The sequence below is a fragment of the Canis aureus genome, chromosome 10 (assembly GCF_053574225.1).
Source record: "Canis aureus isolate CA01 chromosome 10, VMU_Caureus_v.1.0, whole genome shotgun sequence".
Lineage (NCBI taxonomy): Eukaryota > Metazoa > Chordata > Mammalia > Carnivora > Canidae > Canis > Canis aureus.
In genome coordinates, this window is record NC_135620.1 from 11,898,451 (window position 1) to 11,911,024 (window position 12,574).

The 12,574-nt window shown below is 37.7% G+C and overlaps 1 protein-coding gene and 1 pseudogene across 10 annotated transcripts in view; one reads left to right on the forward strand and one right to left on the reverse strand.

The window, feature by feature from the left end:
• The window catches only part of PRR16 (proline rich 16), a 537,790-nt gene that overhangs the window by 292,310 nt on the left and 232,906 nt on the right, over positions 1-12,574 (forward strand). The gene's annotated exons all lie outside the window — the stretch shown is intronic.
• Positions 3,400-3,857, reverse strand: LOC144321584 (small ribosomal subunit protein uS8 pseudogene; annotated as a pseudogene).

A 12,574-nucleotide genomic window follows, 5' to 3' on the forward strand; every position in this document is an offset into this window, starting at 1 on the left:
AGGCACAGTAAGAGATTAAACAATCACAACTAGTAATGAAGGAGACCGGTTAGAGCAATATACTGTAATAAAAGTTACATGGATGTTGTCTCTGTCTTAAAATATCTTACCTTACTGTGCTGACCCTTCTTGTTGTGATGGTGTGAACTGATCAAGTACCTGTGTGATGAAGTGAAGTGACGAGAGAAAGTGAGGTAGATGACATAGGCATTGTGTCACAGCTGATGTAGTCTTAGGCTACCATTGACCTTCTGATCATATGTCAGAAGGAGGATCATCTTGGACCACAGCAGACTGCAGGTAACTGAGAGGGAGACATAAGACTGGATAAAGGAGAGCTTCTGTATTTCATACTTACTATATTGATATAATTTCTTTCTCCAGTGCTCTCTGGAGAGTGCCTGACCTAAAACACCTGTCAAATATAAATTGGTGGTGTTTTTCTCCTTATTGAGGATATTCTGGTAGGTGATTTTCACTTTTCTGACAGGTCTCTCTTATTAGTACTGTTGTTTCTCTACATTGTCTCCATGTTACAGTTCAAATTTGAGAATTTTTATGTTAGGAAGTAAAAAAGAAAGTCTCAATATTATCTCTCAGGAAGGAGGTAGACATACATTGTCAGTTGTAGAATGTTTACATTGCACTTCACAATGATCCTATCACAACATTAGTGTCTATAGGATATTACTTCTGCGCAAACTATCACCTCCATAGGTGCTTTGCTTTTTACACTTTCTTCTTTCAAAATGTGGCTATTTCAGGGATCCCTGGGTGGCTCAGTGGTTTAGCTTCTGCCTTCGGCCCAGAGTGTGATCCTGGAGTCCCATGATTGAGTCCTGAATTGTGCTCCCTGCATGGAGCCTGCTTCTCCCTCTGCCTGTGTCTCCATCTCTGTCTCTGCCTCTCTCTCATGAATAAATAAATAAAATCTTAAAACAAACAAACAAACAAACAAACAAAAAACAAAATGTGGCTATTTCAGGTGTCAGTCAAATAAGTAAAAAAGAAACTGGCACATATCATTTGGTATACCACCATGGATTGGTGATTCTCCATGAATAGTGGGCATTGCAGAAGCAGGAATGCTTTGCATCAGACTCATACTAATTCTACCATGGCAAGGGAAGCTGATGACTTCAGAACCTGCTGCTTTTACTTCCCATTTTAGCCATTTCCATATGGCTCGTATGGTACCTACCAGCAGGCTTTCCCAGGCAGGACCACTGAGTAGCCTGTGGCATTTTGAACATCCTGCTGGGTCTGTATCATAACCAAGAATGATTTCTATTGTTAGCACAATCTGTGAGAAATCCTCCTGAGGTAAATACAATCCAAAGAGAAGGCTTCTTTGGGGTTTCCCTGAGTCAGTAAAAAATTGGTGCAAAGAAATCTTTGGCAGCAAATACTTTTCCACCACTCTGCTGGAAAAGTCTGGGAGAAAACTGCTATGACAGAGATCATTGGCCAGTTAGTTTACTTGACCTAAATCCTTTTGGAAGGTCTACTTACTGTTTGGTTCAAAATATTAGTTTTGATATTTTATCTATCTTATATTTATTATCGGTATACAAACAATGGATTAATTCAATTAATTCCCCTTTAAGAGAGAAACAGTTGGAGCAGAAATGTGCTCTACCATCCACTAGTACAATGCGCCTGGTTCCTTCTCTCTGGGACCCCCCACCCACTTCCACATACTTTCCTCCATAACTCTTAAGACTTTTAAGACTTTTGTTCGTATTCTTCCATACACTTCACAATTTTTCGCAAACATAAGTGGGTTCCCATAGCAAAATATAGTTCTCTTTTCTTTTTTATAAGACATAAATGGAAGGAAAAAACTTTTCTATGTCAAAAAATATATCCTAAGAAACCTCCAGGGTCTTTAAAATGATTGCAATTTCATAGATTGCCTTTCTTTTAAGAAGTAGCTAAAATTTTTAAAAATTTCTCTTTCTTAAAGTGAAGAAGTACTTTAGAATATTCATGGTTAATACTTTGTAGGTAATGGAAGAGTGTTCATATGTTAAACTTTTTTTCTTTTATCTTCCTCCTTGTTTATTTCCAAAAAGAAGGGCAAGTGGGTAGTGGTTGAGCTCTTTTTTTTTTTTCTCCTGAGGACTAGGAGATCCGAATTCTAGTATCTTATCTACTACTGCTCTCTCTCTGACCTTCCTGAGTATGATCTCTCTGAGATCTACAGGCACTAAGTTAGCTCTAATTCTGAGATTCTCTATAGTATATTAGTATGCTTGCAGATGGAATAGAGTTATCTTGGCTGGGGGTAAATGTATGTCCATCCAGTGAAGGATGGATAGCTCTGTTGAACTATTGCATCCGCAGTCACATTGCCTGGGTGTAGATTTTTCTTGTCTGTTTTTGGGTGTATATGATCCAGTAACGTGATAAGAAACAACCTAGTTATCTTTTCTGACGTTAACTTTAGCCAAAGTTAATTATGATTCTTTCATTTATAAACTTAAATCTCTTAGATGCCTATTTGCATTTTTCACCTAAACCATCTCTTGCACCAACAGTGAAATGGAAGCTGTTTGTTTGCTTGGTTTAGGTCTTGTTTATTTTAAAGAGAAATATGTGCCCACTATTTCATTGGGCCTTTATGATCTAGGTAAATGGCATAGTGAACAGGATTCTTAACTTCCTGGAGCCTTAGACAAGCCAACAAACACAGCAGCTATGAAATTACAGATTACAGTTATTATGGAGGGAAAGAGTTGGATGCTGTGAAGAAAGAGGATATGCTGCTTGAGATGAGAATACCAGGGCAAGTGTCTGAAGAACTGGCTTGGAAATTGTTTTAGGGATGCGCTAGCTGAGGCAAACATTTTTTTTTTTCTTAACACATTAGTTGAGGCAGACCTTTCTAAGAAGAGCAAAGAATGCATGTGAAAGGATTGCTATAGAAGACCTTTGCATGGTTGCTCAACTAGAGAAAAGGTACAGCAACATAGTGATATTGGTAAAGAATTGTGCAAGGCAAAGCTAGAGGAGGTGTAAAGGACTTTGTGAGAGCAGAAGCCACGTCTAGTATTGCTCACTATTGCATCTCCAGACTCCATTTTGCCAGTTGAATGAATGAATGAACAAATTAACAAAAGTAGGAACGAGGTGACTGAAGGGAAAAGGAGCTACCAACAGGTTGGAAAGAAAACCATTAGGTGGGACAGAAGCAGAACATTTTTTAGGAAGATAGGAGTGTTCCTCAGTTGCCACTAGAAGTAAAGTAAGATAGCATGGAAGTAGCCCTGGTTTTAATAACACTGAGGTCACTGGTAACTAACGGGAGTGGTTTCTTTGGGCAGTGGACTCGGCAGTCAGATCTGATTATGTTGTTAGGGATAGTAGTGGAGAACATGAAGACAGGATGCATTATAATTTTTTTTTTTTTTGTCCATTGAGGCATTTTATTTGCACGTATGAATTACATCCCTAGAAAAAGAATCCAAGGATTTTCCCTTCTGTGTGTTTTCGTCTTGCTTCTTCACGGTCCATGATGCCAGCTGAGGTTGTCAGTACAATGAAACCAAACTGGTGGGATGGGAGCAGGTTATTCTGCCATTTTTCTAGATCTTTCAGTTGTACATCAAATCTGGAGCTGATCACTCCACACTTGTTTAACCTGCCTGTGAGGTTCACAACAATTTTCCCAGCTATGTGATCATTGATGATTTCAAATTCGCCAATGTAACCATGCTTCATCATCACAGTGAGAAATCGGACGATGACTTTGGAGCATGGCCTGATAAGAACCTGGCGCTTGCCTCTCTTTTCAGCATTGTTGATGCTCTTGAGAGCATCTGCCAGGACAGGACGTTCATGCGCACCATTGTGGCAGCTAGGAGAGATGGCGGAAAGAGCTATAATTTTTTTAGAAGCTGATGGGAATCTTTTAAGATGGAAGGAAAGAGACTCCAGAGCCTTTGAATGCTCTGGGCTATGATCCAACTAAAAACAGAATGCAGTTGCAGGAAGGCATGGCCTGCTAGAGGAATTAGTGTGCTGAGGAATTGCTTATTTTTCGTATTTTGGGGTTTTATTTTCTAATGCCAGTTACCTCATTTCCACCTACCCCCTTTGTATACTGAAAATACAGAATCTTTTTAATTCACTCTTCTATAGATATATCCCTAAATTAATCTTTTCTATTGTTCTTTTCTAAATCTTTTCTAGATACAATTAATCCTGGACATTTTTATAAATCTTATGAAAGAGTGGAATCAAATTTTTTATTTTTATAGGATGATGTCCAATATCTTAGAATTTGCCCACAGAGTTCAATGCTGTTCCTGAAGTTATAGTAAAATCAGAATAAAAAGGAAGCATGGCCGAGGGCCCCTGCAGATTCATGACGTCTTCCCTTGAAAAGAACTTTGGTTGAATCTGAATTCAGTTCATGTTGGTCTCATACTCTTAACAACTGAAACATTTATTATTTTACTACCTGTAGTAACATTGGGTCTCCTTTGAATTGGGTAAATATTGCACCATTTCAGTTTATTGTTCTCAATTGAACATCTTCTATGAGCTATCATGTATGTATTAGATTTGAAAATTAGTCATAAATTAATAAAATGTCTAAGTGAAAATGACAGTCCTTTCTTTAAAATCTTAAAAATCTTATTTCTCCACTGGAAGTTTTGTGTCTTCCCCCACCAAAATTCTTAAAGATTGTACTGATTACATTTTTGTTTAATTTGTTACCAATTGAATTATAGCAAACTTTTTTTTTCCTGCACAGTATTATAGATCATGTTTCTCAGGAGATGGGGATTGGTCTACAAGAGCCTTATTCGGAAGTGCCTTTGGAAACACCTATAAGGGAAGAACAGAAGCAGGATTAGGCAGAGGGAGAAGTTGAAATGCACTGTCATTGCAGCAGTGGGTTCAGCCAGTTGTAGTGGAAGTTCTGACCTTGCTGTGGCCCTTCAGAGATGTTGGATGTGAGGCCAGAGCCCTTGTTACCCCCCATATAATCCAGGCCTTGAGTAAAGGGCACTTCTAGGAGGAAGGCCACTTTGGATGGGACAGCTCCCTTGGTTTAGGGTGATTCCTAGAAGGGACTCAGCTGTAAATTGTCAGCAAGCATCTAGGGGTATTATGCTTCTATTCTAAAGGGAGATAGTAGACAACATCCAGAATTAAATTTACAGTTTTGGTGAAGTGAAGAAGGAAAAAATTGCAATAACTTAGGAAAGAGTTTAAGGACAGAGGAAACAGAAATAATAGATGGTCCAAAAAAGATTTCGTTTTCTGTCTTCAAAGTATGTAAAGTCTTACCTAAATGTGTCTGGACTGGAATCATTCCCTTTTCTTAGAATAATTGGAAAGAACATATTTTTAAGTTTTGTCATTCTGTAGATTTTGTATTTTTTGTTATTATCACTATAGTTTAATGGATGTACATACTTTGTTTCTGTGTGACACACATGAGCACGCACATGCGCACACAGCCCAGACTGCAACCGCAAATTATAGTTTGCCTGTCTTTATGGGACTTATTTTTGTGGTAAAATGTTGAGCTTGTTATCTGCCTTTTGACTTAATTTAGAATCAGAAAGCATGAATCCGAGCCTCTCTTATTCTAAATTAACTTCAAAAGAGTGACTGGAATGATTTTCTTTTAAGTCTTTTGTTTGTTTCATATAGAGGTACACTTCGCAGCTTGTGTATTTCTAGGAAATAATGCATCTTATCATTTGATTTATATATGGCTCTGATCTAATTAACCATGAGCTCTGTGTTGAGTTGATAAAAATATAAGGAAATTTTTTTAGGTGTATTGGCCTGTATAATTGATATATTTTAGTGGAATAACCCAATTATAGCATGTGGTACTGATGTGTTTTTTGGTAGTCTACATTATTATTAATGTGCACTTACCAGTGAGGCAAATGTTATTTTGAATTGAGTATATGAACTTGCCATAGCATAGACATGAATAATAACATTTGTATTTGGAAATAGTATAGTTAGCTACCATTTAGTATTGATGTCAGTGAATATGGCTTATTCACTTCATACTGTTTAATTTCTTTTAATTTCACTAACATATGTTGAACATAAAATATCATTAATATTTTATGATTTAACATTTATATTCAATTGAATTTTTTCTGAGAGCTTTATAATTTACTATAGTTATTACCTCCCCACAGTCAATGTTTTATCATGCTTGAATTCATATGCATTTTAAATTAGCATAACATGTATTTCCTGACAGAAATCTCCTTCAGTCAACATTTTCAGAGTGAGTATATACTATTCATGTATTCATTTATTGATTATGTATTAACCCATCCTGTACCACAAAGATTTGAGGTAATATTAAAAATCCTATCTTCTTGGGGCACCCTGGTGGTTCCTTTGGTTGAGTGTCCGACTCTTGATTTCAGCTCAGGTCATGATGTCAGGGTTATGAAATCGGGACCCTACTCTGGCTCCATCTGAGTGTGGAGTCTGCTTAAGATTCACTTTCTCTTTCTGTCTCTGCCTCTCCCCTGGTCATGTTATGTCTCTCAAAAAAGAAAAAAAAAGCTATTTCCTTACTTAAAAAAAAAATACAGAGAAATACTATCTCCTAAAGGTGGAATAAAGAGGAAATAGATCATTAAAACCAGGAGAAATAAAGGGGCACCTTGGTGAATCAGTGGTTGAGTATCTGCCTTTGGCTCAGGTCATGATCCTGGAGTCCTGGAATCGAGTCCCACATCAGGCTTCCCAGAGGGAGCCTACTTCTCCCTCTGCCTATGTCTCTGACCCTCTCTTTATCTCTTATGAATAAATAAATAAATACAATCTCAAAAAAAAAAAACAAGAGAAATATAAAGAAGTAATAGCTGAAAATCAAAGAAAAGAATATTAATTTGTAGACCACAAGGATCAAAGTGATTCCTGAAGCTGAGCTTCCAACTTGGCTCTGAGTTTTTCATAATTCAAAATAGAAATTTTGGAGCAATTGCTCCAGTTATATGGATTCACTGTTAAAAAAGTGATAGCATTATTTTCCACTTGCAGATTAGGAAACTAAGACAGACATTTAGGTAACCTGCTAATGCAACATATCCAGTGTGACTAAGGATTCCAGTAGTTAAACTGACTTCTGTGCCAGATTCTTACTTCACCTTTCTCTATGGAACGGTTGTCAGTATCCACCCTTACAAAATCTCTGCAGAAAACGTAGTACCAAAATCTGGAGTTGGTTGTTGCTGAAGTACTGTTCCAAAAAGATCTTATAAGGATAATTAGTGTGTCTTTAATTATTTATATCTTCCTTAGTGAAGACATCACAGGTCTCATGTGCAAGCTACAAACTTAAGTGAAAGTAAACAAATTGTGCTTCAGAAGATCCATATCATACTTGGTTTTCGCTGATACCCAAACTATGAAGTTGAACATCTGAAATGGCTGATGTTTAACCATGTTTAACCTACAAAATGGCAATCCCATGGTTTAATCTAATATTGAAAGTGATATCTCATAGATTTGATAATGTGGGAACATGTCATTTGTCAGTAAGATAGTGTGTAGACTTCCTCTAAGAGATTCTCTAGTTCTGCTTTACCAGTCTGTAATTCTTCTTGAAAATATTCTATATTATCATCTATACAAGGCAACTTGTCATGGTAAGACACTTTCTTTCTAGACTTAATTTCCCCATTTTTAATGTGGACTTACTGAGCTTAAATAAATGTGTTTAACATTCTTTGTTTACTGCAAAGTGATTAGTAAATATGAGAGGACTCTATTAAATATTTAAATATACTACTTAAGGTTGTCTTCAAATTCACCAAGCTGTCCTCTCTTTGCAAGCTTAATGACTGAAGCTATACCACGTGGCCCTATTATATAGCTCCTTATTTCTGCCACTTCTTCTGTATCTAGACTTAACCTTAATAAATTAAATACAAATTGTAACTCTACCACTTTCCCCCTTTTAATTTATGTTTCTTTGCTATACTTTAAGAATCGTTATAAGCCATCCTAATTTATTTCTGGAACATGACTGATTATAAGTAAATACATTTATTAAGTAGATGTTCCACTTCAAACTATTCAGTTCTGTGGGCCACAATAAATATGCAGTAGTGACCTAATTTAAGAGCATACAATTTTCCTTAGCAGCAACAACAGTACTGCATTATTTTAGTGACTTCTGGGCAGAAAATTCTGCTAGGTATTGTGAGGGCCATTATCTTGCTAAATAAATCTGCACCCATGAGTAAGTAATAATCACAAAATGGACACACACAAAGCAGCTGCATGTCAGTGCTTATAGGTCATTAGTGCACTTTGAGAAATAAGCCTGGACAAAGACTCACTGTACAGTTCAAATGGTCAAGTTAATGCAATAGATGTTAGGCATAAACTTTTTTTTTTTTCTTTTTTTTAATGACGCAATGGGTGATTTGTTAGGTAATGATAGGCTTTGCTCCCTGTTTGAAGAATTTCAAGTGTTTAAAAAGAAGAAACAACGTTTTTGGACAAGGGTTTCCCAATGTAATAACATGATAGATTAAGATAGATATGAAAAAAAATCTAATTTAATTCATTCTTCAGATGGATGAGACTAGAGGACAATCAGGTCTACATTTCCAGACTTCCTCTTTCTGCGTAAAAGAAAGGGGTAAGTCATCCAGGGAATGAACTGCAAAGAAAGTGTTACATAATTCCCAGAGCCTTTATGAGTCTGGATTATAAAGTTTCATCCTGTGGCCACCTTCTTGTCATTAATATGAGTCTCACAGACTTTCCCTCCTTCATACACCAGGTCCTGCCCAGATCCACTCTTCCCAATGAGAACACAGATTAGGCCTCCCTAGTCCCTTGTTATTCCCCAATTCATTTATACAACTACTTTCAGATCTGTTAGTCTTCCAAAAGCATTTATGTTATTTAAATATAATTACATACCTTTCTTTCCCTTTTTGACTTTCAGAATACATTTCTGTGCCTTAATGTGTTTGCTCCTAAGGCAACCAGTCCAGGAAATAACATGAATTATTAAAACTGTCCTTCATTTATTCTTCTCACAGTGCACATACCAAGCTCCATTGTGGGTTAAGCCCTGCATTAGGCACATCTTTGGAAGTATGGCCACTGCTGCTTATACCAGTTTGGCTCTCTACCAGAGATTAGTGATCATAAAATAGTATAGTCTGTAAGTGCAATAATTGGTTAAATCACGCATCCTTAAAAACTTAGAACCATCTGATCTCAGCAAAAAATCACAGCAAAGTAACAGATGAAAGAATATACAGTAATTATTTTCCAAGAGTTTACAAGCATTTTCAGACTAAAAATTGTCGTAGCAGACTGTCCCAACTATTCTAGATGAGCCTTTGAAGAAGAAAATCATTAATGTGTGATCTAATTAGCCAGTACCAGAATAGTTTGATCATATTGGGCCACCATTCAGACAGCATTCCTGTCTAGATTGTATCACTGTACAGATGTATTTTAGAGCTCTAAAATCTTGGAAGCATAGAGTTAGAAGAAACTTGAGTAATCATCAAAGTAAAAATTGTAACCAAATCATAAACTGGTTATGTGAAATGAAGCCACTGTCACTCAGTGAGTTAATGGTTGAAGTGGATTGATGATCTAGGTTTACCTACTGCTCATACATTGCCTTTCCTGATCACTTAATTTGTATTTCCTGTAACTCTTTATAGGTTTTGCCATGATAGGCGATGGCTCCCAGAATTAAAGCCTATTTAGGTTAGTACTGAAGTAGAAGATGAAATAAATCGGCTCCCTTACCACCCTTCATCAGAGCTCCTGATTTAAGGAAAGCAAGTCAAGCCTGTTGGCCCTGGCAGCCCCAGCTCATTTGCGGTTCTCACTTGGGATCTTTGCCTCTGTTCAGCCTTCCATGCTGGACTTTGTGATTTAAACAAGATCAGTGTACCAGAAGTTCACATTAGCTTTGGGACACAGCTCTTGCTACACTTCTAAATCTCCATGCCAGTGTGACTGCTTCTGAATGGGGGTGGTGTGGTGGAGGGTGAACAGCAGTGACTTGCTACCTATAGCACAGACTGGAGGTGCTTAAAGGAAATTCCCAGAATGAGAAGCTAAACAAAAGCAGGAACAGTATGTTACTGTGATTAAAAATGGGGACTCGAGTCAAAGTCAGCTGTGCCTCATACTAGCTCTCTGTCTTATGTAGGCTGGTTAGTATTCCAGGGCCTCCATTTTGTAATTTCTGAACAGGAATAATGCCTACCTCATATGATCTGTGAAGGCCATAAAGAAATTGTTTTAGCAAGAAAGTGAGGATAGAGGAGTTACCATTTACGACTTTTAATTAATATACATTGCAACAAGCAGGGAAACAAATGTGCATATAAATATACAGATAAATAAGTATATATTTATATATATAGTCTAACCTGAAAAAAATTTATAGTGAAACATATAGAGTTCTTGCATTAACTGCTGTGGAGGTTTTCCTTTGCATTCCATGGAACATCTCCAGCTGTGTTCCCTTAAAGCAGGGATCAGCAAACGTTTTCTGTGAAGGACCAAATAGTAACTATTTTAGGCTCATGGGCTCAGAGTCCAAATCAAGAATATAATGTAGATGCTTCTACCACAAACACATTTTCACATTTTTTTGAGAAGTTAGAAATATAATCATAATGAGTACAGGTTTACTGATAAGAAGTTGAATTCTTTTTTGGGGGGAATAGCATTTTCCTTAATTGTAGTTCAAAGTTACTGTTCCTTATTTGTCAAGGTGATTGCTAACATTAGTTGGTAAAAACCATTCCTAGCTCATGGGCTGTACAGAAACAGGTGGCAGGCTGGATTTGCCTCTCAGGCTGGATTTAGCTCACAGGCTGCAGTTTGCTGACCTCAGTCTTAAAAGATTAAGGAAGCAAAAGAGCCATGAGAGAGTCTGATCAAATTAACATGTTAGCAAGTAACAGTTTGAGTTGCCTCTAGCTAATTTTGAGTCATGAAGTGAGAAGTATAGCTGTAATAGTGTCTGTACATATTTAGATGTAGAATGCATTTGGAAACAAAATTTGGGACTGTGCCATGGGTTCCCTGGTTTCTGGAAGAAGGGTCTAGAATCCAAAACTGAGCATTCTTTCTCTTTTCACATTTGCCTGAATTTTTTGCTAACAGGGTAGGACATGGTTGACATATACCTTCTCATGTGCGTGTTCTTAGATGTTGGGGCCATTTTGACAGAAGGGAGAAAAAACACATCAAAGGCAGCATTGAGGGATGCTTATTTTATTTTCTCTGTTAGAGGAACACAGTAGCCTGGAAGTGAAAACAGACAAGAATAATAAATTACCTTTCCCCTTCATGCTCAGTGTGGAAACAAGATGAAGAAATGAGGGGAAATCCAGAGATGTTTTACATAATCTTTTGGCAAATGATAAAAAAAAGCCAAATTCAATTATTTAATATCATTTTAGATAAAAATCGGATAGGAAAGGCATGCAGAAGCCTTAATAGTGATGGCAGCCGAGCTCTTCCCGCCGTGCCATGATAAGCATCCTGAGCACCCGGACATGTAGAATATCCTTTACCTGCTGCTGCTGTGGAAAATTCTAAAATTTAGGTGTGAAGGAGAGGTGATATCAAAAGAAAGAATCTGGGATGCCTGAGTGTCTTAGCAGTTGAGTGTCTGCCTTTGGCTCAGGGCATGATCCTGGGGTCCTGGGATGGAGTCCAGCACATCAGGCTCTCTGCAGGGAGCCTGCTTTTCCCTCTGCCTGTGTCTCTGCCTCTCTTTGTCTCTCATGACTAATTAAAATCTTTCAAAAAGAGAGAAGAAGAAGAAGAAGAAGAAGAAGAAGAAGAAGAAGAAGAAGAAGAAGAAGAAGAAGAGAAAGAAGAAGAAGAAGAAGAAGAAGAAGAAGAAGAAGAAGAAGAAGAAGAAGAAGAAGAAAGAAGGAGAAGAAGAAAGAAGGAGAAGAAGAAGAAGGAGGAGGAGGAAGAGGAAGAAGAGGAAGAAGAAGAAAATCCAAATGTGAAGAGACAAAAGTACACAAAGCTTTTTGCACTAAGTCAGCACTGCAGAGAGCCAAAAGGGCAATTTCAGAGGACAGTGATTGAGGAGAGCCAGTTGGAATGTGGTCGAGTTGACATTGCTCTAAAATGGCCTTCATCTGAGTGCAGCTGAATGTTGATTGCTAGACACATTGTTTTATAGGAATCAGGACATCAACCATCTGTGGCACCTTTGCCATACTCTGGGGATGGAGTAAAGAGCTTGGAGTGTCCGAGAGCCGGTGCAAAAGTAGAAAATGGGAAAACTGGGAACCTCTGAGGAAATAGAGTCCTTAAATCAGTTAGAAATTCTGGCTCAGTGAAGACATCTGGATTTCCAGGCAAACCTTAGAAATCTAATGCAAAGTAGGATCCCATCCAATGCAGACATCCATGGAGCATTGGAAGGCAAGAGGTACAAAGAGGGTGTGACTTACACAAAGTTCATTCAAGCAGGGTGTGGGACCCTGTTCTTTCCTCAGAAGTTTGAGGGTGGCAGGAAAATATCGGAGACAGGCAGAGGCCGCCATCTGGAGACAGT